The 27,194-nt window shown below is 37.1% G+C and overlaps 1 protein-coding gene across 1 annotated transcript in view; it reads left to right on the top strand.

Moving 5' to 3' along the window:
• The first annotated feature begins 2,005 nt into the window (after positions 1-2,005).
• LOC107560278 (neuroligin-2-like) overlaps positions 2,006-27,194 on the top strand; it is a 173,952-nt gene continuing 148,763 nt past the window's right edge. Inside the window, exon 1 of the mRNA XM_016244417.1 lies at positions 2,006-2,792. The gene's annotated coding sequence lies outside the window, so the exon portion shown is untranslated. The remainder of the gene's footprint in view (positions 2,793-27,194) is intronic.

Consider the following 27,194-nt stretch of genomic DNA (forward strand, 5'->3'; position numbering starts at 1 on the left):
ACCTTTATTTTTAAGAGTGTACAATGAATGTGAATACAGCTGTCATTCTTCTTAGCATCTCCTTTTGTGTTCTACTAAAGAAAGAAAGTCGTATTGGTTTGAAAAAATGAGGGTGCTGACAGATTTTCTATTCTGTTCTATTCCAGTGTAGTTTAGTCTAGTTGCCATCGTCACTTCTATAACTGTCTGGTTCAGCTCAGCTACCAAATCTGACCTCAGAAGACTACAAAGGGTAGTCCGGACTGCTGAGCAAATCATTGGTACAACTCTCCCTTCTCTCCAAGAACTGTACTCATCCAGAGTGAGCAAAAGGGCTGGCAGAATCACTCTGGACCCCTCACATCCAGCACACTCCCTCTTTGAACTGTTGCCCTCTGGCCTGCGCTACAGAGCACTGAGCACCAAAACAGCCAGATACAAGAACAGCTTTTTCCCCCAGGCTATATTCTACCTGAATATTTTATTACTATATTGTTATTTATCATGTACATTTACATTTACATTTAGTCATTTAGCAGACGCTTTTATCCAAAGCGACTTACAATTGGGGGATACATAAAGCGATTCTTCTTAAGAGAGGCAAACAGACACAAGAAGTGGTTGTAATACCAAGTTCTTAGACATTGTTCAAATAAGTACAAGCTAGAAAGAGAAGGAATAAATAAAGAGGTTTTTTTTTTATTTTATTTTTTTTATTTTTTATGATGAAGTCAAGTAGCTTCGAAAGAGATGAGTTTTCAGCTGTCGCTTGAAAATTGTCAGGGATTCAGCATTCCGGATAGGGGTGGGAAGATCGTTCCACCAGCCAGGAGTGGTGAATGAGAATGTTCTGGAAAGTGATTTTGAGCCTCTCTGTGATGGAGTGTACTTCCACTCACTACTACGAATCTACATCCCCTCCAGAAGTCTGAGATCCGCTAGTGAGCGACGCCTCGTGGTACCATCACAGAGAGGCTCAAAATCACTTTCCAGAACATTCTCGTTCACCGTTCCTGGCTGGTGGAATGATCTTCCCACCCCTATCCAGAATGCTGAATCCTTAACAATTTTCAAGCGACAGCTAAAAACTCATCTCTTTAAACGCTACTTTACGTCATCTTAAAAAAAAAAAAAAAAAAACTTTTTCTTTCTCTTTATTTATTCCTTCCTTTTTCTAGCTTGTACTTATTTGAACAATGCCTAAAACTTGGCATTCCAAGCACTTCCTCTATCTGTTTGCCTCTTTAAGAAGAATCGCTTTATGCATTCCCCAATTGTAAGTCTTTGGATAAAAGCGTCGGCAAAATGACTAAATGTAAATGCATGTACACTGTAAAAAATGACTACTCAAGTTAAATAAAACAAAGATTATTACAGTACTTTTTTTACAAGAAAATACTTTTGAGTCAACTTCAAAATTTCACCTTTAATTCAATGTGTTACTTGCGGTTTCTTTGTAATTAGTTGTGAAATTTGTCAATATAAGTCAATATATTTTGCAGTGAATTTTCTGAGAAAATATGTGATTTTAAAAAATGGACTGAAAAAATTATGACAATAGCCTATATTTGCAGTGATATTATTATTATACAAAAAAGGTCTAGAAACAGTGCAACACATTGCATTTATTTTTAAATAAAACGTATAGCCTAATCTTTGTCTATTTACTAATGTATATTATGCCATTATAATACAATATTTTATGGTTACATATGGTTATCTATTTTGAATTCCTGACTTTTTAGGGACCGTATTGCTGAGAATGACGAGCGCAATCTTTTGGGTACCAAAAATGCGCGTCTAGCTCCATCACCCTTCGCACAACATGGATACATAAGAAGATCCCCCATCATCCAGCGCGGTTGAGATCGTGTGATGGGGAACAAGAGGGGCTTCTGCCACTTTAATATGCCCTGACGTCATTCTGATGCAGGACTGAGGATGACCTCGTGCGCGAGGAAGGGGAGAGAAATCAAACGTATCATATCGTATACAATTCAGCCTTGGCTTTCTGGCAGCACTACGGCCTGACGTTATACGCCGGGGTCTGTTAGTGCCGTGGCCAACAGAGCTGTATCACGCAGGGATGCAGGGATGCTGAGAGGCCGGCCGGCGCGTGGAATGCGCGCGTTGTCACAGCGACAGAGCAGCTTGGATACAGAGAGTCACAGAGCGAGTGAATGCGCATGAGAGAGAGAGAGAGAGAGAGAGAGATGAGCAATCAAAAACCTCACAGCATCTCTCCCATCGCAAAGGCTCCCGGAATCACGGGGAAACGACAGCGGAGCCGGTGAGTAGCTGGAATCAGACGCTCGAGATGCTTATAGATTAAACACGAGACTTCACTGATAAAGTCAGCACGTTACGCCGGCGTTTGTTCCCGGAAAACCGAAATAAATCACCTCGAAAACGGAAAGAGAGTGTTGGTTCCACTCATAGAGGGGGAAAACAGGTCATAGAAGTGAAATCGTGCTTGTTGTTCCATATGCGCTATAATGGGAGACAAGCGTTTCCAAACAAGCTTTTCAATGGACAAATCCAGCTAGACTTCATTAAGACGTTGTGTTGATCGAGCTGCGCGCGTGAGCAATTCTTCACTTTTGGAGTCGTGTCATCTGAATCCGTCTTATGACTGGGTGTTGTCGGGAGAAACCGTGAAACATTTCCTGCTGTTCTCGGACAACGGAGAACCTTTTGGTTTATTCCGAGCTCAGGCTGATGGAATTGCGCTGAGCAACGCTTGAGAAAACGAGGAAATACCCACAGAGCTCCTATATACAGCCATCTGATTTCTGCCTGCGGCTCATTCCCAGGTAAAGGCACTTCTGTGCAAAATATATTATAGATTCAGCTCTTTCTCCTCTGACTTAGGACTTTAGGCTGTTGTATAGTAAGCAGGGTTTCCATTTGGAAAAGTACATCAAATGTTGTTGGGCTAAGGGGAAATAATAGGAGCGCTTTTTGCTGTTTAAACTGTGTGGTGCTGCAACCTGTTCAGGAGCCTTTTCCGAAATGCAGAGCGACAGGCGCGTTTCAATTGGGGCATAACGGGCGCACGCGCGGATGGTGCTGTAGCGTGCATGATTGTGTGTGTGTTGGGATATTAAACGTGCATATTGACCCGTTTTAATACTAAGCATAAAGATGCTTTAAAATTGTCTTTCCTTTTTGGCCAGGACAGATTCATATCTATGTCTGTTGTCAATTATGTCTTTTTTTGTAATGTAGGCTATTGATACTATATGGATACCATATACATACTGTACATCATATCACATATATCATCTAGTGTTCATTAGATTGATCACAAATCCAATTCAGAATCCAGATGTGAAATTAGTATTTTTCATTTAACTCTGTTTTTTGTTCTTCTTATAAATCCTTTATATTTGCACAAAGAAGCATACATGTTTTCTGTTACATGTTTGTTCATGTATGGTAGGGATTTCACCCCATGCCGACAATGTACATTTTGTTAAAATGGTGATACAACGCTGCTCGGTCTTCCCTCATTTTTTTTTCTTCGTGTATTTGAAAATGCTTTGACGTCATAAAGCACGAAAATTAGATTATCAAAGAATCACTCCGGCCCCCAGCATCCTTCTCTGTCCTCTTGCAGCACACACACTTACACACACAGTAGAACATAAACCTATCACTGTATATCAAAGACAAGTAATCGCTGGTTCACTGATGTGCCGAACATCTGATGGGAGGAGAGGTCGAAGCTAGAGCAGCAGTTACCACACACACACACACACACACACACACACACACATAGTCTGAAAGAATGGGCCACATTTATATGCTATCCTAGTATGGCTATTCCAAACCTAGTGGATTGCAGAATTGAGAAGACACAGAAGCGCTCTGTTCTGTGAGCAGGGAATGCTGAGCTCTCTCTCTCTCTCTCTGGCCCAAATAGCAGATATGGAGCTCACTGTGTCATTTGAGAGCAGGGTAATGGATGGAAGCAACTGTGTGACTGTCCTTGTGTTGGACTGATTTGTTACTGTAGATGTTAATTTTTCCACTCACTGCAAAACTGTAGACTTGAAATTGCGTGTGTGTGTGTGTGTGTGTGTGTGTGTGTGTTTTGGACTGTAGCTTATAGACTGACGTTTCATTGCAATCCATTTACGTTGTTGCTATAACATGTTCCACTCTTTTCGGAAGACTTTCTGCTAGCTGTTGGAACAGGGCTGTGGGTATCTGCTCCCATTCAGGTCTGGTAGCCTCAGCGAGGTGCTGATGTTGAGCAGGAGATCCAATTCATCCCGAAGGTCTTCAGTAGGAATTCAGGTTTGGTCGTTGTGAAGGCCACCAATGTTATTTATTTGACACTTTTTAAAAATATTTTTATTTTTGTCTTATGAAGAAAACGTTTACTTTAGGTATAATATTGTCATGTTTTATTCTTCAATTTTAATCACTTTTATTTTTTTACTGACTAAAAAGACATTTTAGTCAACAAAAGTAACATTTTAGCTCAACAGAGAGTGCAAAATATAAATAAATAAATAACCAAATATTGTTAAAATCTAGAGGGTTTTCTTTTTTCTTTTCATACTTTTGTCAGCTGTATGTTTTAATTAGTGTCATGTACATTTACCTTCTTGCCTTCATTAATGTTAACAATAGAATCAATTATTTCAACAAATTATACATTAGTTTAAACAAGTATTAACATTTAACAGCAGTGTTTGAAAACTTGTTTTTAGAGTGTTTTTATGGAAAAAGCGAATTCACAATGTGACACATTCTGACTTATCTGTATAAGTTAAAATGCATTTGCTCTTTTGTGTCGTTTTTTGGAGATAGGCTACAAGTTATGATATTACCTTATCATATATAGTTTTTTAAAGAGAGTTTTTTTCCCTTTTTTTAACTTCTTCATTGTCATGGATGTCAACTAACAATTTCATCACTGTTTTTTTTGATTAGCAACACAACAGGCCAGTCAAGTTCTTTCATGCCAGACCCAGTGAACCATTTCTTTATGAGCTTCATTCAGGGTTTCCACGGGTCTTAAAAAAGTCTTAAAAAGTCTTAAATTTAGTTGTATCAAATTTAAGACCTTAACAAGTCTTAAATTGTACAAGAAAGTCTTAATTATGATTTCAAGAGGTCTTTAATTTGGGGAAGGAAAGACCAGAATTGCGATATGGCTGAATGTGACGATTAAAATCCAAAAGGCTATGATTTCATTAAATAAACATGAGCGCTGCTGCATTGTGTTCTGCCGTTACTGGGGAAACAGTTATATTTCAACCAAATGCTCCACCTGCTGGCAGAGAATGAATGAGCATTTTCAATAAAACTGATGTTTTGTTCAGAGTTTAGACAAATGCAAAAATCGACCTATGTTTTTACCCTGCAAACACGCAGAGCTTTAAATGTGAACTGGTGGATCGATAAGAAGATAATGCATTATAAAAATCTAAATAGTAGGGGTGTGCGATGGTCTGCAATTGTTTTTTAACGATGTGTGATTTGATATTATCGAGTATATCGCGAAAAGCAAACAAAACACCTACAGAGTGCGCGTCTAGCAGTCTAGACTAGTGCGTGTGTGCATTACTGTGTTCTTTCACTGCATGAATCAGTCTATTAAAATGCATTTAGAAATATCACATAATTCGAGATATGGGGCAGAAAATGTATATATTTATATAATTTCATAGAGTTAATATCACATGAAAAGTGCCGTTTTTTTCTCCAAAAGTCAGCATGATTACAAATGTGATATTGATTTTATACAACAGTTACATAAACAATAAGTTAATATTAAAAGACTTACTCTGTTTTGCGTCTCTGAGCAACAGGATGCTGTTTTGTTCCTGAATGAATCAACCGTTTAAATGATTCAGTTCAAACGCAATGACTCACTTATTAACAGTGACTTGCTGCCACCTGCTGGCAGTTTTAGGCATTTAAGGTACCTTTTAATTTTTTTAATAATTTCAAACATCAGTTTTCAATGTTTTATGTTTAAAATATCAAAACATTATTTATGCATTTGTAACTGCAGGTTAAAATATTCCATGTCCCTCAGAGCTGCATTAATATAGTGGAGATATGGGGCAGAAAATGTATATATTTATATAATTTCATAGAGTTAATATCACATGAAAAGTGCCGTTTTTTTCTCCAAAAGTCAGCATGATTACAAATGTGATATTGATTTTATACAACAGTTACATAAACAATAAGTTAATATTAAAAGACTTACTCTGTTTTGCGTCTCTGAGCAACAGGATGCTGTTTTGTTCCTGAATGAATCAACCGTTTAAATGATTCAGTTCAAACGCAATGACTCACTTATTAACAGTGACTTGCTGCCACCTGCTGGCAGTTTTAGGCATTTAAGGTACCTTTTAATTTTTTTAATAATTTCAAACATCAGTTTTCAATGTTTTATGTTTAAAATATCAAAACATTATTTATGCATTTGTAACTGCAGGTTAAAATATTCCATGTCCCTCAGAGCTGCATTAATATAGTGTGTAAATGCATCTAAATGCCACTTCAGATGCAGCTTCTGTGTTTTCTCTGCATTGCAAAGATCAATTCTGTTGATACTGATTTCATTTGCTTGGTAACAGCCCAAATGCAAGAATTTGACTCAAAAGATGGTGCACACTTTTAGAAAAAATGGCAAATGCCCGTAAAACCTGTTGGAAAAGATTAATTTCTATCACTGCTGTGAACTGACCACACAGAATATGAAGAATATCAAAAAAATTAATGAGTCAGCTGTCAGCACAATTAGAGATAAGATATCAGCACAATAACACACTCAGCAAAATATTAAAAATTATCGAAATATTATTTGTCAGTACTGCACACCCCTAATTTATGTTATTTAATTGATATAATAATTTATTGATAATAATTGTTTAAATTAGTATAATAATTAATACTTTTGACTCATCCATTTTCTTAAAAATGGTTTAAAGGCTGAAATGTAAAGTTTATCATTTTATAAAACTTTTAGTTTTTTTGAAAACTTGTAGATGAACTGTAAATTATGCTTTTTACAGTATTTTTACAGTTTAATATGGTACTATTGACATTCCCCTTCCCCGCTCATATGGTATTAATTTTCTTTGTGCTGGTCTTAAAAAGGTCTTAAATTTGAGCTTAAAAATCCTGCAGAAACCCTGTTCATTGTCAAGCTGGAACAGTTTTTTTGAAAACTTGTAGATGAACTGTAAATTATGCTTTTTACAGTATTTTTACAGTTTAATATGGTACTATTGACATTCCCCTTCCCCGCTCATATGGTATTAATTTTCTTTGTGCTGGTCTTAAAAAGGTCTTAAATTTGAGCTTAAAAATCCTGCAGAAACCCTGTTCATTGTCAAGCTGGAACATAAAAGTTCTTGGAAAGCATTGTATTCCATACACTCTCAAAAATGCTGAGTTAAATACAACCCAGTGCTGGATAAAATATGGACAAACCCAGCGAATGGGTTACTGCCCAGAAGGTTGGGTTAAACATTTAACCCAACTGTTGGTTGAAAACAACCCAATCGCTGACTTTGTCCATATTTTACCCAGCGCTGGGTTGTATTTAACCCAGTATTTATTAGAGTGCAACAATAAGTTTCATCTTCACTATAGTGAAACCCATTCATAAGGCAGTTTCAACATACTTTTGGCCATCTTCAAGAGCATATTTGTGTACAGTAGTGCAATATGTGGACGTGTCATCATTACAGCTTTTTGCTGTGTGTGTGCGCGCGTGTTAGCAGCAGCACCAGACAGCATGTCTTGTTTATTCATGCAGAAGCATCGGATCAATGAGCTCTAATTGATTTCAATGAACTGATTAAAGACAGGGAGGCAGGAGGCCACATCGTTGGAGGATATATGAGCATGTGTTTTATGTGTTTGATGCCTTGCTGGAGTATAGACTCTGTGATCTCACAAGATGGAGAGCCCAAACATATGGGTGTAGATGCAGACAGAAGTGTATGTGTGTGTGTGTTGGTCTCGTACCCTGTAACAGATGGGCTGAACTGAGCCAGATAGGGAGTTGGACACCAGGCTCTTGAATCTCCATGTGTTCATCTGATAGTTACTGATTTCTCTGTAGTCTAATACTAGGACTGTGTACGCCATATTTACCTCACTGTTCCTTCACTTTGCCCGGAATCTGTTCATTCAGAGCAGCTCATCGGATTCGTTTATGCTCGAATGGGGCTGTGAGATATATGTGTGTGTGGTGTTGTCATGGATGAATTAAGCCGGGGGATAAAAGGTGGTGCTGTCAAAAGGTCGGATTTGATGGTTTCTCCTGGTTTATGTTATTTTTATCTGCTTTTGTTATATGTGTGGGGGCTTTCGTCTACAGAACCTATTCCAGGTGTTTAGTGGTCTTGGATTAGAGACTGTGTGATGTTCAGATGTAAGGTTTAGATTGGGGAGGAAGGTCACCGAGATAAAAACCTGTTTCTCCTGCAAGAAAACCTTCAGAGTTAAAATCTAGAGGGTTTTCTTTTTTCTTTTCATACTTTTGTCAGCTGTATGTTTTAATTAGTGTCATGTACATTTACCTTCTTGCCTTCATTAATGTTAACAATAGAATCAATTATTTCAACAAATTATACATTAGTTTAAACAAGTATTAACATTTAACAGCAGTGTTTGAAAACTTGTTTTTAGAGTGTTTTTATGGAAAAAGCGAATTCACAATGTGACACATTCTGACTTATCTGTATAAGTTAAAATGCATTTGCTCTTTTGTGTCGTTTTTTGGAGATAGGCTACAAGTTATGATATTACCTTATCATATATAGTTTTTTAAAGAGAGTTTTTTTCCCTTTTTTTAACTTCTTCATTGTCATGGATGTCAACTAACAATTTCATCACTGTTTTTTTTGATTAGCAACACAACAGGCCAGTCAAGTTCTTTCATGCCAGACCCAGTGAACCATTTCTTTATGAGCTTCATTCAGGGTTTCCACGGGTCTTAAAAAAGTCTTAAAAAGTCTTAAATTTAGTTGTATCAAATTTAAGACCTTAACAAGTCTTAAATTGTACAAGAAAGTCTTAATTATGATTTCAAGAGGTCTTTAATTTGGGGAAGGAAAGACCAGAATTGCGATATGGCTGAATGTGACGATTAAAATCCAAAAGGCTATGATTTCATTAAATAAACATGAGCGCTGCTGCATTGTGTTCTGCCGTTACTGGGGAAACAGTTATATTTCAACCAAATGCTCCACCTGCTGGCAGAGAATGAATGAGCATTTTCAATAAAACTGATGTTTTGTTCAGAGTTTAGACAAATGCAAAAATCGACCTATGTTTTTACCCTGCAAACACGCAGAGCTTTAAATGTGAACTGGTGGATCGATAAGAAGATAATGCATTATAAAAATCTAAATAGTAGGGGTGTGCGATGGTCTGCAATTGTTTTTTAACGATGTGTGATTTGATATTATCGAGTATATCGCGAAAAGCAAACAAAACACCTACAGAGTGCGCGTCTAGCAGTCTAGACTAGTGCGTGTGTGCATTACTGTGTTCTTTCACTGCATGAATCAATCTATTAAAATGCATTTAGAAATATCACATAATTTGAGATATGGGGCAGAAAATGTATATATTTATATAATTTAAGTTAATATCACATGAAAAGTGCCGTTTTTTTCTCCAAATGTCAGCATGATTACAAATGTGATATTGATTTTATACAACAGTTACATAAACAATAAGTTAATATTAAAAGACTTACTCTGTTTTGCGTCTCTGAGCAACAGGATGCTGTTTTGTTCCTGAATGAATCAACCGTTTAAATGATTCAGTTCAAATGCAGAAACCCTGTTCATTGTCAAGCTGGAACATAAAAGTTCTTGGAAAGCATTGTATTCCATACACTCTCAAAAATGCTGAGTTAAATACAACCCAGTGCTGGATAAAATATGGACAAACCCAGCGAATGGGTTACTGCCCAGAAGGTTGGGTTAAACATTTAACCCAACTGTTGGTTGAAAACAACCCAATCGCTGACTTTGTCCATATTTTACCCAGCGCTGGGTTGTATTTAACCCAGTATTTATTAGAGTGCAACAATAAGTTTCATCTTCACTATAGTGAAACCCATTCATAAGGCAGTTTCAACATACTTTTGGCCATCTTCAAGAGCATATTTGTGTACAGTAGTGCAATATGTGGACGTGTCATCATTACAGCTTTTTGCTGTGTGTGTGCGCGCGTGTTAGCAGCAGCACCAGACAGCATGTCTTGTTTATTCATGCAGAAGCATCGGATCAATGAGCTCTAATTGATTTCAATGAACTGATTAAAGACAGGGAGGCAGGAGGCCACATCGTTGGAGGATATATGAGCATGTGTTTTATGTGTTTGATGCCTTGCTGGAGTATAGACTCTGTGATCTCACAAGATGGAGAGCCCAAACATATGGGTGTAGATGCAGACAGAAGTGTATGTGTGTGTGTGTTGGTCTCGTACCCTGTAACAGATGGGCTGAACTGAGCCAGATAGGGAGTTGGACACCAGGCTCTTGAATCTCCATGTGTTCATCTGATAGTTACTGATTTCTCTGTAGTCTAATACTAGGACTGTGTACGCCATATTTACCTCACTGTTCCTTCACTTTGCCCGGAATCTGTTCATTCAGAGCAGCTCATCGGATTCGTTTATGCTCGAATGGGGCTGTGAGATATATGTGTGTGTGGTGTTGTCATGGATGAATTAAGCCGGGGGATAAAAGGTGGTGCTGTCAAAAGGTCGGATTTGATGGTTTCTCCTGGTTTATGTTATTTTTATCTGCTTTTGTTATATGTGTGGGGGCTTTCGTCTACAGAACCTATTCCAGGTGTTTAGTGGTCTTGGATTAGAGACTGTGTGATGTTCAGATGTAAGGGATAGATTGAGGGGGAAGGTGAACGACATAAAAGCAGGATTCTCTCACAAACGCACACACACACACACATCCTGGATTCTCTGTGGTCATGCATCCCAGAGCTTTAAGTCAATGCTGGCCATCATGTCACCACTCGGCAGCCATTTTAATGAGATCTGTGTCCTCACTAGGGTGTGATGGTCCTCCTGTCTCCTCTGGTTTGTGTTTCCCGCCCTCCCCCTTCGATAGATTGTTCTATTCTTTTTGTTCACAGCACCTCACTTATCTCTTTCTCATAAGCTCTCGTTTTAAGGTTAGAGGAAGGTCAAATGCTCAAAAGAATCACATTCACACACATGGCTACCATGGTGTGTGAAGTATACTCGCACATAGGTGTTATAAAACAGACCAGTGAAGAGGGCCAAGCGGATTATAGACATGAATGAAACCATTGGACACACACACATAGACTTACACACACTCGCATTCACATCCCTCAGCGTGTGAGGCACCTGTTGGGTTGAAAGACTTAAAGGTGATGTGTGAAGTGTAGCAGCTCTGTAGAAATTCGATGTTCCTAAACAGAATTCTGTTATATGTATATTATTTATTTATATATATATATATATATATATATATATATATATATATATATATATATATATATATATATTCATTTGTTTCTGTGATTATATGGTCTTATTCTCAATAGTGGTCAACTGATCTCAACCGATATTTGGCACTTTTTAATTATCGGCTTCGGCCAATAATCTTTGGCCAATAATCCTGCTTGGACGATGTGTTAGAAGCTTGTCTTTTATTTTGACAGTGCTAAAAATGCCAGCACCTGAGTGCATGGAGCTCCTGTCTAATAAAGTTCTGCCCCAACAAGATTTTTAATTCCTAATAAACATTTCATTTAATTATGAGAAATTAACACTACACTGTGTTTATTGAAATTAATTAATAAATAAAAATACAAAATGGTTACTGTTGGTTACAGTGTTTACTTATATATTTTAAGCAATTTCTCTATTTGTGAAAAATACTATAATAGTTTTATAGAACCAAAAATGTGCCAGCTAAATAAATCTATTTGACTTTTTTCTATTTCATCTGTTTATTTTTTTTAATCAGTTCAAATTATTGTTTCATTTATCCATTTTCAATGTATTTATTTCTAATTGAGTAAATATCATATAAAATAAATATCATATTTCATTTCAGCAATACTTATACAAGTGTTATTATTATCTTATATAAATTAAACCGATATATCTTGGCTCTCAAAAATATCGGCATTAGCATCGGCCATCAAAAAAATTGATATCGGTCAACCACTAATTTTCAATAGTTTAGTTATTTAAGAAGCAAGTTGTTTAAATAACTGCATGTTGCTAAAGTATAATATTATGATGTGTGTATTGTATCGTGAGGTAGTTGGCAATGTACTTTCTCAGACGCCGCTTCTTTCTTTTAGCTTCACCCGCTCTTTTAACCCCCTCTCTTCCTCTGTGTCTAGAGGCATTTCCACGCTGAGGACATGACTGTGTGTCTCTGGCTGGCTGGTTATGTAGGTTAAGGAGGGCGACAGAGGCATTTAGGAGTGAGGACTGAGCGCTGCAGTGCTGCACTTTGGGAGGATGATGTGATGGCTAGAGCCTCTCTCTCTTATTCTTTGTCTCTCTCTCTCTCTCTCTCTCTCTCTTTCTTTTCTCTTCCTTAGAGCCTTGCTGGTCCAAATACTCCTCTGCAGTGCAGGGTTGGCCACTTGACCTGTGTCAATATTAGAGCACAGCAGCTGGTCCTAGATCAGTGCAGCAGGTGTATTGGTTGAACCAGAAGTGAAAGAAGAGAGGATGGCGAATGGAGCAGCTAATCAAGGATCTGCACTCACTCCCTGATGCACTATATACTCTTTCTGAAAGTAGCTTTTAACCCCCCCTATTTCTCTCTCTCACTCTCTCTCTCTCTCTGTCTGTCTTGCTCTAGTGCTCCGTTTCAGACTCTAGTACAGTATAGCCATTCTTTACAGATGAAAGTCTTGTCATAAGTTTTCTCAAGAACATAGTCTGTCATACAGTATTTCACCCTAACTTCAAAAGAGAAAATACAAATTCATTTTGCATAATGTAAAGGGGTATTTTGTGCCATTAAGAATTTTTGCAATTGCAAAAACAATGTTTTAATATGTAAAAGTTCATATGTACAGTACAGTAATAATAACCCAAAGCATTTAAAAATTATGATTTGACAAAACGGGGATTTCATTGCTTAACTGAATATTGTGAATCATTTGTAACTTTTTTTAAATGTAAATATTCATTATATATAATATAAAATATTATCAAATAAAATTAATACACAATAACAATGTGAATATATTTTTAAAAGAAATAAAATTATGTTTTTTTCTATTGGTTTGAGGTTGATGTATTACCTGGACATAGGAATGAGAGCTAAGAATGGTGAAGGATTGCCAGTTTGTTTTGTCTTTTTGTTCATCCTTGTTACTGTCACAATCAGCGGTGGGAAAAAATCCACACTGAGCCAAGACTGAGGGAAGGATTCAGAGAGAAAATAGGAGGGAGGGAATTAAGTGAGCTCAAGTCTCCAATAAAAAAAAAAGCATGACACGGTTTTCTTGGCCGATTCAGCTTATTGAGTTGTTCGTCTCTTCCTTCTCTTTAAGCGCTGGGCGTTGTGTTTGGTGCTCTGCCATTTTTCGCATGAAACAGTGGCTTTTTCAAGATTCATTAATCAGAAGGCTCTTTCTTTCCCTCAAGGCCAAATCAATTCAGTAAAAGAACAGAAAGTGGAAAAAGATAGGCGGATACGGTGAGTGCTTGTATAGATGAGTTGGCATCATGTTAAAGGTCCAAAGTCACTTCAATCGCTAGAGTTCAGTTGTAAGTATAGTGTGTTAATTGCAATATCAATAGTTACTGAATTCAGAAAATATAAAAATAGCCATTTGTCTCTTTCACTGTTTGTACATTTGCTTGGACACACAAAGCTGGGTTACGTAGGTGGATAATGCAAGTTTGTATGCAGTGATGTCTATGAAATTCTGTTGGTTATTGTCTGCCAGGTGAGTGGGATTGCTTACAAAATAAAAGCACATTATCATTAGCAAGCACCGCTCTTAAAAAGGGCAAAAAAGCCTTTCCTCCCCAAAAAAGCCATTTACCCGCACTAAGAATAATGGACACCTGGCAGTTGGTGGTGCTTCAGATATTGCAGCTTGTTCTGCCAGCACCACCAATTTCAGAGCGACAGTCATTTGGGACAAAGTGTGCTGCATCAGAGACACAGACACGTTAACACCCTGCTGGACAGCGGAGGATGTTAATGCCACTCACTGACAGGCTCATGGGAATGGCACATAATATGTTGCAGCTTTTTTTGTTCACAGCACATAGGAAGGCATAACCCAGTGAAGTGGGATGTCACTTATGCAAACCCACGGCTGGCTAAAACACCAGAGACAAGGGGAAGATACGAGATGGGCAAGAGTTTTTGTAAGTGGGAAGGGAAATTACGTTTGAGTCGGGGAGGGTGGAAATAAATACGAGTCAGCAGATTTATTTTTTTTTTGAGAGGGAGCTAAACATGTTTTCAAGGATCAGGCTGATTCTTTGCAAATCATGCCTCTCATCTGTGAAAAGAGGAATCGTAAGATCTTGATAGTCCCTCCTGCAGTAAAAAGTCAGCCTATTTTAATTGCCTCCTTAAATTATTTTAAATCATAGTGGTGCCAAAGTTACAACCTGTGGTGACCTCATTTAATGCAACTACTTGTGAATAAAATCAATTTGGAACTCTTTTAATTGAGTAGAAGTGTCAGAGATTATTGTGGCAAGTTAAAGGTGAAGATGGAAAGGTTTATAACATCATGATGAAAACATCTTTGTATTGATCTCGTTTTTGGAGGGAAGATTTTTCTTTCTCTCTCACACGCCTTTATGTTTATTTGAATTATTGAAACCTTGCCTTATAAATTCCGTGTTAGTTAATCACACAGAGTAGGTTCGTGCATCAAGGAAGCACAGAGGCAGCGATCTCAGAGCTTTCAGACATAATGAATCGTTTGTAAGCCTTTCTTGAAGCCCATCAGATGAAATGTCAGCAGTTTTAATATTAATTTCAATGCCAATACGGCCAATATAAACAACGTTGTGATTACAGAAGACTACATTTCCCATGACCACCCCTCATTCTTTCAGCTTTTCTTTACTCTTTCACCTCTCTTCCCTCGTTCACACCACTCAGTCTCTCTGCTTAATTAACCATTGATTAGCATGCTCATAAATTAGGCCTCCAGAGAAAGGCTTTCTAAGCCTCCTACTTCATCCATTCTTCCCTGTAATTCAATAGACGGGGCTCAAACTGCTGCTTTTAACCACAGATGTGTCATTTTTAATGGACCGAGAGACATTTTTCACTTCCTTAACCTTTTCTTATTGTCTTTTTAAAACCTTGTTTGTTATTTGTAGATGCATGCGGTTTCCTTCGGGGCCATAAAAGGTTAATCAGCAATGTTTTCATTCATTTCTTCCACTGGGATGGGGGTTGAGCGTTGAGCTTCAGTCTAATTAGGATAGACTGGTATCCCCCTCACCCAAACCAGCTCGCTTCCCACTTAACTATTAGCATATTCTTCACACACACACATACTCACACATACACGCTGTGTCAGAACCTAATGAGCCAAGCCAGTTGCTAAATGGATCAGGACCAGGAACATGTGTCTGTGCAGGCAATCAGCAGACATGATTTAGTGGGGCGAGGCCTCCCTGAGCCGCCGAACTCCGGGTTTAATGCTCAGATGTCCTCGGAGGGGACTACAGCCCTGTGAAGCACATTAGCATGTCTATTTCACCATATCTCTAATAAGCTAAATGCATCACAGTGTTGCTGTGGTGTATGGAGGAGTTATTTTGTTCAGTTCAGGAAGGGAATCTTCTAATGGCGGTCCGTTGTCGTTGTTCGATGAGGAAATATATAATGAGTCACCTTGCTGTAGTGCACATGCTGGAATTTTTATTTCCATTTGTTTTTCTCCTTTCTCCTGCAGAAGGATGTTATCTGGTGTACAAATGAGGGTGATTCAATAAAAGCGTATCGAGTTGCCTCACTCATTGATAATTCCTCCGAGCAATTGTTTAGTTCTTGAGTGTGTAACGCCACACTTCATGTATAGAGTAATGATATTCCTTTAAACAACGAATAGACTTGTTTATTGCTGTATTGCTGAGATTATACAATACAATAATTATTAATAACTCTCCAACAAAACACATTGTGGTTGTCAAAAAGTGTCCGTAGTGGACAAAAATGTCCATGTCAAAAAACTGTCATAAAAATTTGAAGCTTGGGAGCACAGAGTTAAGTTTGGTCTCATTTTAAATAAGACCCATGGCAGTTTATTGCTGAAGTAAAAAAAGTTTAAAAAGTGAAACCAAAAAAAAAGTTCTAGATGTTTAGGTTTATGAAAATGATTTATGAACGATGTTTTATATAAAATATATATTTTATGAAACATGTTGAACTCTACCTGCTAGAAAATCAAAGCCATAAATCTAAACAAGTTGAATTCCAAATTTGAGGTTGATATCTCAAAAAATGAGCTTTCAGTAAGATTTTGTTTGGGCGCAGTACCAAATTTTCCCCATTAGATGCCAGCAAAACTCTGCTGGTGCACACAGTGGTTGGATTTGTGATTTGCAGTAGAGTTTTTCTCTCTCAAATATTACAAGAACACACACACACAATTTTTTTTTATGACACATACAAACCACACTCTGACATCTATACCAACACACCCACACAATTATAGCTGCATTATTTATCCAATTGGCTCTATAATATGCAGAAGTAGAAAACAGAAATAAAGCGAGTATTTTCTTGAAAAAAATTACACCATCTAGTAAAACATTAAAAAAATTTAATTTTAAAGCCTTGCCAATATAATGAAAGCCTATCAACAAAAATTGCATAATTTTACAGTTAAATGGCACCGAGATTAAAAATAGAAACCCATTAAGTTTTAATGGGTTTCATTGGGGACATTTTTGTCCTTAAGGTCCTGAGAGGAACCATTTTTTGTACCTAATGCAAAACAGATTTATTAAAGGAAATGGAAGTGAAACAGTAAAATTCCAATAAAAATACACACATGTGCCAAAATTTATGCAGTTGGCAATAACACAGTCAAAATGATCAAAAAAACAAAACTGAAAACGACAAAAATGTCCAAAAGGTCGCACAAGGGTTAATATTATTTATTTTGTTACTGTAGCTTAAAAAGCATGGCACTAGCAAAGTCAAGGTCATGAGTTTGATTCTCTGGGAATGAACCTGTGAGATGTATGTCTTGAATGCAATGGATGTCAATATACACGGGTTTCCCAAATGCATATATAAATAATTTTATATCTGTAACTATGGATGGTTATTTGATTAGCTACAGTAAATTATTTGCATTCAGCATTGTTTTTTTATTCCTTCTGTCCTTGACCCCATCGGAACAGACCAGTTGAGAACCTCTGCTGTCGCGTATGGATATTTTGTCTTTGCAGTTGTTGGGTTCTGGCAGGTACATTGAAAAGCAAATCAACACCATACACTGAGTCTACATGCACATTTCCACCTATTTGATTGATGGCGGAGGCAAAGAAGCTAAATGAAATCTGTCAAATGAACTTAGCATCACCGTTTTAGTTGTTCAGTCTCTCACTTTCCTAGAGTCACAGAGTGGTAACCTCATGATGTTATTGTACACCGTGTAACCAGACACAGTGCAATAAAGTGGCAGGCCATAAAAGCTATATTTTCCATGAAAATCATAGTTTTTGTCCTAACCAGCCATGACTGCATCAAGCGACAGAACACTTTGTTGGTTATTTGGATTCTATTTTTATGGAGTGGCACTAGATAGCCCCACACACTGTGAAATCCCATTGGATGAAATCCCTCTCAACTGCATATTAAACACCTGTGATTATATTACATCGTGCAGCACGTTTGCTTCCAGTAAAGACAGACAAATGACTTGTTCCTGGAACTTGTCACTTCGCATCTGGTTAGGACATAGTGTAACAATCCACCTTAGATGCTGTGAATGAGGCTGTCTGGATGTTGAGGATTGCTTTAGTAAAGCCTATTTCTGCTTCTCTGTCTGTCACTTCACCTGATTCTCATTTTCTCTATCTTCCTCATCCCCTCTCTCTTCATCTCTCTCCCTTTCATGTGCCCTTCCAAAGCTCGCATTAACTGCCTGGAGAGTTGTCCGTGTCTCTGGGGAGCACTGTTCACTCTTTCATCCTTGTTTACTGCAGAGGCTACGGCAGGGCCACTCTCCCTCCATTACTAGATTGCTGACTGCCGTCGAAAAGGCCGAAAGGTTGAGATCTTTCCCCCAGATCTGCAGAGATATTTCTGCAAGCACGTGCTATGGTTGGTGTGCCCGCAAAAAACATTCTGAGTTGAATTGGGAATGCCTTTCAATTCCTGAATTTTAACTGAGGTACACTCTTAAAAATAAAGGTGCTTCAAAAGGTTCTTCAAGCGATGCCATAGAAGAACCATTTTTGGTTCCACAAAGAACCATTCAGTCAAAGGTTCTTTAAAGAACCACCTCTTTCTTACCTTTTTATAATCTGAAGAACCTTCTTTCGCCCCAAAGAACCTTTTGTGAAACAGAAAGGTTCTTCAGATGTTAAAGGTTCTTTATGGAACCATTTAGACAAAAAGGTTCTTCTATGGCATCGTGAAGCACCTTTATTTTTAAGAGTGTAGCATGATGTGTAATTGCAATTCAAGTTGGAATGTAAGGAAGTAGATTTGAACTGAAATCATTTAAACTGTATTTCTTTTAACTAGATCTAGGAAAGCAAAGTTCGTCAAGGTCAAACCCTGAATGTTGGCTTGCCAAACATTGTTTGAAAAGTTTTAGGTTTGAAGGTTAACATGCCTCACAAACAGAGAGAATGATGGACAAGCTGCAGACCTATATTAAAACAGACATAGTTGCTCCTGAGAAGCATTCATGGTGTTACTGTAGTCCTGTTTGGCAGTGGGAGGCCTGTTTTTGAGGATCAGGTATAAGGTGACTATGAACATATGGCAGACAGGCTGTTAGTTACAGGACAATGCTGCATTTGTAGACCGCCTGCACCAAGGAGGCTTAATGGGAACCAACCCAACACTGCCACCTACAACATAAAATACGATGGGACTGGAAATTTGAGGCTCTACTCATCTCTTGAGAGTTTAACTTTACTAGACAGCCTCCGTTCTGCTGTGTCTACACATTCTGCCTTCTGTCTTTATTTCTTCACAAGCAACAGTCATTGTAATGATGTATGAATGGGATGTTGTATTGTACCGCAGGGCATTGGACAGTGAAGTTTCATTTGCTCACATGAATCTATATTACAGACCGCCAACCTGGGACAGGATTATAGCACATTGCTGTCAAATGAAAACCACACTGAAATAAGATTAAATGTGACTGTGCAAAATAATATTTTTTAAAGGTAAAGTAGATTGTTATGAAAGACTGCAATCCTGATGATAGTATTGAAGAGGAGAAAATGTTATTTAACTGTTGTATAAAATCATCAAGCAAGGACAAATACCGTTTTTTTAAAGCTTTGTAGAGTCAATATGCAATCACAATTGAAGATATGTACTTTCTTATCACACATTTCTGGTCTTATATTGTGAATGATTCATAGTTGCATGTTATTACAAAGGGAGAAAAATATTTGTCTATGTAGTATTTCAACAAAATGTAATACTTTATTTTTCCACTGACATCACTTACATTAACCAACAGCCAAGTAGTTATTTGCTTTAGCAAACTTACAATCAGATATGGGTTCATTCTGGGATGAAATTTCAATTCTTTTTCCTTTTAAACCCATTTTCACTCATAAATATGATACATTCTAGAAGTAAAATGGGTTGTGCTGTTTAATGTAAAGTTTTTTGAAGGTGTAGCGCATAACTTTTCTTTAAAAAAAAAAAAACAACCTTTTCTGAATACATGAAACAAATCATCATTTTGTCATTTATATGTAAACACAATTATATTTCTATAATTAATTTCAAATTGCAATTCAGTTAATTCAGTTAATATATATATATCAAGTAGTTATTTGCTTTAGCAAACTTACAATCAGATATGGGTTCATTCTGGGATGAAATTTAAATTCTTTTTCCTTTTAAACCCATTTTCACTCATAAATATGATACATTCTAGAAGTAAAATGGGTTGTGCTGTTTAATGTAAAGTTTTTTGATGTTGTAGCGCATAACTTTTCTTTAAAAAAAAAAAAACAACCTTTTCTGAATACATGAAACAAATCATCATTTTGTCATTTATATGTAAACACAATTATATTTCTATAATTAATTTCAAATTGCAATTCAGTTAATTCAGTTAATATATATATATATATATTATTTACTGTAAAACTTCCATTAGATTGACTGAGAAAAACCTGTTAAATGGTTAACGGTGAAAAACTGTACTGGACATTACATGTACTGGACATTAATTTTACGGTAGTATACCATTTTTGGAAGTGAAAAAGACCGTATAATTTACAGTGAATAACCGTAAATTGACATTCCCAGCATTCCCTGCGTTACATTTCAAATTTGATGTTTTTTTATTGAAATAACTATGAATGGAAATATGTTGTAGTATGACAACACTGTAATGTAGATTGTTAATATCAACATCTTTTGTTATAATTTAAAAATAAAGATTATAAAGCATGTTTATATTGTATTTAAAAACTGTATAAAATATTTTTGATCTCTCTTAAAAACAGCTTTATACAGCAGTAACCACATTTTAGCCTGAAGTTCTCCCTTTCTATTTTTACCCCAGCTTGTTGTTCCGTCACTGCTCCATATTCACAATCACACACCGGCTTAACATTACTGACCCGAGAGGCACACACAAACATGTGGGAACTACCTCACAACACTCCGGCCTCTTTCCACCAGCCGGTATGGACACTCGGGGCTGTCATTCAGCTCAGAGCGTGGCTGGCCAGAGGGATTGTGGGTAAAGGAGGGCTCCCGGGTGGGTGTCTCATCTGTTATCCAGAGTGTGTCAGTGATGGAGCGAGTGTGTGTTGCCATATAATCGCACGGGGTGCATGTCCCATTATACTCAACATCAGCACACCCTACAAAGAATAAACAGCCCGGCACTTTGATGAAGAAAAACGACAGGCACCCTGAAGTGAGAGCTTTAGAAAATGAATGAAAAGAGGGGGAAAAGGAGAGATGGTGGAAAGGGGAAAAAGTGCTCAGCACCAGGGGTTTTTATTGTAAGTTGCTTTGGTACACAAGCACATTCTACGAATATAAATGTAAATGTTAACCCAATCTGCTGGGCAGAAGTACCTGTACACACACACACAATGCATGCTAAACGTAGTTTGTGGCAGCAGATAATTGCCCACACACACACACATGCAACCGGTTTTGCTCTTGGAAAGCACTTACACGTGCTTCACAAAACCCGGTATGCACACACACGCTGTCTTGCACACCCTCGAGGGCGTTTTAAATATCTATGCGGTTGACTGTGCCATAATTGTTCAGTGATACAGGTGTTATTCGTATTGCCATGCAAGCTAGGGCATCTCATAGAAAATGAACAGTTTGACAAGAGCATGATGATTCTCCTGCGGTTGATTGGCACTAATTATCCACGTCTCTTTTTTTTTTCCCTTCTTTCTTTTTTTTTTCAAGCTACTCGGGCTAAATGCACCTTTCAATCAAAGCAAAATAACACCATTAAGGCATTTTCAGTTGAAGCATGTAGGTCAAGTAGACCATGTGCTATGAGAGCGTTTTTATTTAAACAAACACTCACAATCAGGCCCTGGCACCATCGAACACCTGTAGTGTGGAAAAAGGGCAAGTGGGGGACAGTGGCTTCTGGAAACTATTTTTGGTTACACATGCAGACAAAATATACATATTTAGTACCTTTTGAAAGGGTCCTGCCCCAGTGACAGTACCTTTTTTTTCTCTGAGAACGTATGATGCCCCATACATTGAAGCCCATACATTCAGAGGACATGTGCACCATCTGTATTTCTGTTACACATTTGTTTTTATACCAGGACTATTGTTTGTACAGAATATTTATGGCATTTGTTTTTTATCAGGACTATGTTCTGTCATTACATCTTTGATTCATTAGACTTATTGAGACCGATACATTTTGATCTTTTTGACTGGTAAATTAAAAGAACTGGTTCATAAGAATCATTCGTTTATGTATTAGACTGCACTTGCTGTATGTTCTTTTTTTTTGCTTTATGTTGTTGTTTTTTTACAGTCTGAGATTGCTTTCAATTTAGCAGTCAAATACAATAATCAAATCAAAGATCTGTCATATAAGCGGGCAGATTTGCTTGTGTGATCATCAGGGCAAGGCGACTGTAATGTCGCACATGATTAAAGGAACTTGAGTTGCATAGGGAAAGGCGACTGCTGCTGTTTGTGGTGGTACGATTTGTGTAAATATGGAATGAAAGTCTGCCACCATAATGTCAGATTTCATCGCAGTTTGCTAATTAATTATATTTTAAATTCACACAGCAGAGTTGGTGCTAAAATGGACTGTATGTCTGCCTCCATTGCACTGGGGTGAAAGCAGGGGTCTCAGTATCAGCCCACAGGCCACGTTTGCCCCACAAGATTTAATTTTATTAGTTTAACTTTAAATCTGGCCTTTAAAATTCAGCAGATTGGTTTTTGGCTTTTTCATGTTTCACACAAAAAATGACTAAAAAAGAACTAAAAATATATATAAAAAAGCAATATTGTGAATATTTTTACATTTACATTTAGTCATTTAGCAGACGCTTTTATCCAAAGCGACTTACAAATGAGGACAATGGAAGCAATCAAAATCAACAAAAGAGCAATGATATGCAAGTGCTAAAACAAGTCTCAGTTTGCTTAATGTAGTACACATAGAAAGGTTTTTTTTAATTATAATAAATAAAAAGAAAACGAATAGAATAGAAAAAGAATAGAGCAAGCTAGTGTTAGAGGCCTTTTTTTGCTTTTGTTAATTGTATAATAAATAAAAGGAAAAGGAATAGATAGAATACAAAAAGAATAGAGAAGCTAGTTTTTTTTTACAATTTAAAATAAGTTTTCAATTTTAATATATATATTTTTATGTATCTTATTCCTGTGATCAAATCTGATTTTTCATCATCCATTACTCCAGTCTTCAATGTCACATGCTCTTTTAGAAATCATTCTAATATGCTGATTTGGTACTCAAGTAACACACAGTAGCTTAAAGGGACCCAAAAATGAAAATTATGTCATTAATTTCTCACCCTCATGTCATTCCAAACCCGTAAGACCTTCGTTCATCTTCAGAACACAAATTAAGGGATTTTTTTTTGAAAAAGAATAGAGCAAGCTAGTGTTAGAGGCCTTTTTTTGCTTTTGTTAATTGTATAATAAATAAAAGGAAAAGGAATAGATAGAATACAAAAAGAATAGAGAAGCTAGTTTTTTTTTACAATTTAAAATAAGTTTTCAATTTTAATATATATATTTTTATGTATCTTATTCCTGTGATCAAATCTGATTTTTCATCATCCATTACTCCAGTCTTCAATGTCACATGCTCTTTTAGAAATCATTCTAATATGCTGATTTGGTACTCAAGTAACACACAGTAGCTTAAAGGGACCCAAAAATGAAAATTATGTCATGAATTTCTCACCCTCATGTCATTCCAAACCCGTAAGACCTTCGTTCATCTTCAGAACACAAATTAAGGTATTTTTTGATGAAATCCGAGAGCTTTCTGGCCCTGCATAGACGGCAACGCAACTGACAAGCCCAGAAAGACAGTAAGGACATTGTTAAAATAGTCCATGTGACTTCAGCAGTTCAACTGTAATTTTACAACGCTAAGAAAATACTTTTTGTGCGCAAAGAAAACAAAAATAACAACTTTATTCTCCACCACCATTCACGAGAGCACCACGACGCATGTGTGTGGTGCTGCTAATTCAGGGGAGGCGTTCTGACGTAGAACACGCATGTGCTGCTCCTTGTTTACAAGCAGAAGAATGCAAACGCAAGCATCGTGATACTCTTGTGAACGAGCGTAGAGGACTAACACGAAAGAAATTGTTGAATAAAGTCATTATTTATCTTTGTGCACAAAAAAGTATTCTCGTAGCTTCATAAAATTATGGTTGAACTGCCGATGTCACATGGACTATTTTAACAATGTCCTTACTGCGTTTCTGTTATGAAATCCGAGAGCTTTCTGGCCCTGCATAGACGGCAATGCAACTGACAAGCCCAGAAAGACAGTAAGGACATTGTTAAAATAGTCCATGTGACTTCAGCAGTTCAACTGTAATTTTACAACGCTAAGAAAATACTTTTTGTGCGCAAAGAAAACAAAAAAAACAACTTTATTCTCCACCACCATTCACGAGAGCACCACGACGCATGTGTGTGGTGCTGCTAATTCAGGGGAGGCGTTCTGACGTAGAACACGCATGTGCTGCTCCTTGTTTACAAGCAGAAGAATGCAAACTCAAGCATCGTGATACTCTTGTGAACGAGCGTAGAGGACTAACACGAAAGAAATTGTTGAATAAAGTCATTATTTATCTTTGTGCACAAAAAAGTATTCTCGTAGCTTCATAAAATTATGGTTGAACTGCCGATGTCACATGGACTATTTTAACAATGTCCTTACTGCGTTTCTGGGCATTGAACGTGTCAGTTGTGTTGCTGTCTGTGCAGGGTCAGAAAGCTCTCGGATTTGACTAAAAATATCAGGTTTGTGGGGAGGGCTGAAAAGAGAAAAATGTTGAAAGAGAGAACGGTATAAAAGGATGATTTCAAGCAAGAACCTGCAAATGAAAGACAGAGAGAGAAAGAGATTATAAAACAGCAAAAAGGATTATGGCGAAATGAAGAGTAGAAGGAGAGGAGATGCAGAGAGACAGAAAGACAGTGGACTGATTCAATCTGAGGTAATCGGGTCTGTGGCACTGGGGGTTATTCATGAGCGATCGGGGGAAATGAGACGAGAGAAGTTTGAATCGCCATCGATTGTTACGTGAAGCGCCCCTCCCTTACAAGTCCATTTTATACGGTTACCTCCGCTCATTCCTGTGGTTTATAGCCCCCTCAGATTTGACCTTGGCCACAAGAGAGAGCCTACAGTCATGACGATACATTTTATATAGAAAGAATATAAACTGTCCAGTACTAAGCCTTAAAAATGGCCATTTTGTCAGCTGGAATGTTATTTTAAGGTTTGGAGGTCAGTCTTTGGTTAATGCAGGTTTTGTGTCGAGCAGTGCTTTGAAGTCCATTTTCATACTGTAAGACCTTCACACAATAAGGTACAACGAAATCGCTCTGTATAAGGGAATCTGTTTTGCCGAATCCAAACGACTAATAGTGCGTGTGATTATTCGCTGTGTTTGAGTACATTGTACAGAATCTGGTTTTAATGTGTATCATTTCTCTCCGGATCTCATAGCTGTCAGGCACCTCATAAGGCACAGCTCGCCTTGTAACAATACGCCTTATTTTTAAGGAATGATATGAATTTGAACAGTCCTGCATGACATGAATGGTAATAATGGTTTGACGCGTAGGGCTACATCATGATATGAACCTCCACCCCTGCTTATTTTGAAATTGGTGAATGTTAGAGTGGGACTAAGGGCTCTTTTGATCTGCTGTTACCTGACCGAGGCAGTGCGCTTAGAACTGGGCAAATGAGATAGAAGCCAAGGCCAGAACCCTTCGATTCTGTAAATGTGATGAACTGTAATTATTATTTCAGTTATGGTGCTTTAATTTAATTTAATGACCAGTTAAGACATTTTATGCTGACATCTGCTATGCAAGACTCTCCAAAAGTATTAGACCCCAAAAATGATTTGGCCACTTGAGTCATTTTTATTTAATTACATTTTATTTTATTTTTTATTGTTTTAAAAATTAATATCCAAAAAATTGTTTCATTGCATTTGACAACAAAATATCAAACTAATTAGCATATACATACTGTTCAAGAAATTTGATTTCTTCAAATACAGAAATTAATACTTTAATTTTTTTGTAAAAAAAATGTAAAGAACAGCATTTATTTATATAAACAAAAAAATGCAAAAATAAATAATAAATGTTTCTTCAATTCCATTTAAAAATGTATTAAAATAGTAAAATTATAAAATTATAAAAATGACATTTCATACATTTTAACCTTATTTAAGTGTGTCTGCATGTAAAATCTGGGGCCATTGTATGCACTTCACTGTTGTTAATGACTGTTTGTTTCACAAATATAGTATTGGTTTAGTGCCTGCAAATGTGACAGCCTAATCGTTGACAATCTTTGATGATTGATCCTCCATTCAAAGCTAACCAATTCATCTCTTCCTCATCAATTCGTCAATTAAAGAGAGCACTTGAGCAGTCGACAAAGGCTCGGAGTCATGTCTCTGGAGAGGACATGGACAGCTGCAATGCTGTGTCTTGAGCAACACTGACTGAGCAATAGCTTCTAATTCATTTACAGAACATTTCAGATTTGTGTTTGTCATTATTATTACACAAGAAATGATCATAACTTTTATGGTATTTGATTGAAATAACATTAAGTATATTGCTCTTTTGTTCCTGAGACAGTTATTATGGAACAAAGGCTCGGAGTCATGTCTCTGGAGAGGACATGGACAGCTGCAATGCTGTGTCTTGAGCAATACTGACTGAGCAATAGCTTCTAATTCATTTACAGAACATTTCAGATTTGTGTTTGTCATTATTATTACACAAGAAATGATCATAACTTTTATGGTATTTGATTGAAATAACATTAAGTATATTGCTCTTTTGTTCCTGAGACAGTTATTATGGTTACTTTATTAGACATATAAACTTTTACTGGCTTTTTTGTGCATTGGGGGGTATTTCGAGTGATGCAAGTAAAGCCATTAAATTAATTAGCTGTTCCCTGTAATTCTTTATGAGGTTTTGATGAGACAATAGCACATATGGCGCCAGAGGAAATAAAAAAGACCCCTCCCCATTTTCTCTTGATCCTTTTTTCATTTTCTCACTCCCTACTGTGCACGTTCTTTTGATCCATCCCTTCATCTTGTATTCAGAAGGTTTTGCTATGTGGGAACAACAGAGATTGCAGCATGGAGGTCACGGCCCGCAGTTATCCACAGGTAGACCAGAAGCCATGGGAGCCAGGTCGATACAATCACGACTCAATTAAATGTGAAGC

Source organism: Sinocyclocheilus grahami, unplaced genomic scaffold (assembly GCF_001515645.1).
Source record: "Sinocyclocheilus grahami isolate Dianchi unplaced genomic scaffold, SAMN03320097.WGS_v1.1 scaffold718.1, whole genome shotgun sequence".
Lineage (NCBI taxonomy): Eukaryota > Metazoa > Chordata > Actinopteri > Cypriniformes > Cyprinidae > Sinocyclocheilus > Sinocyclocheilus grahami.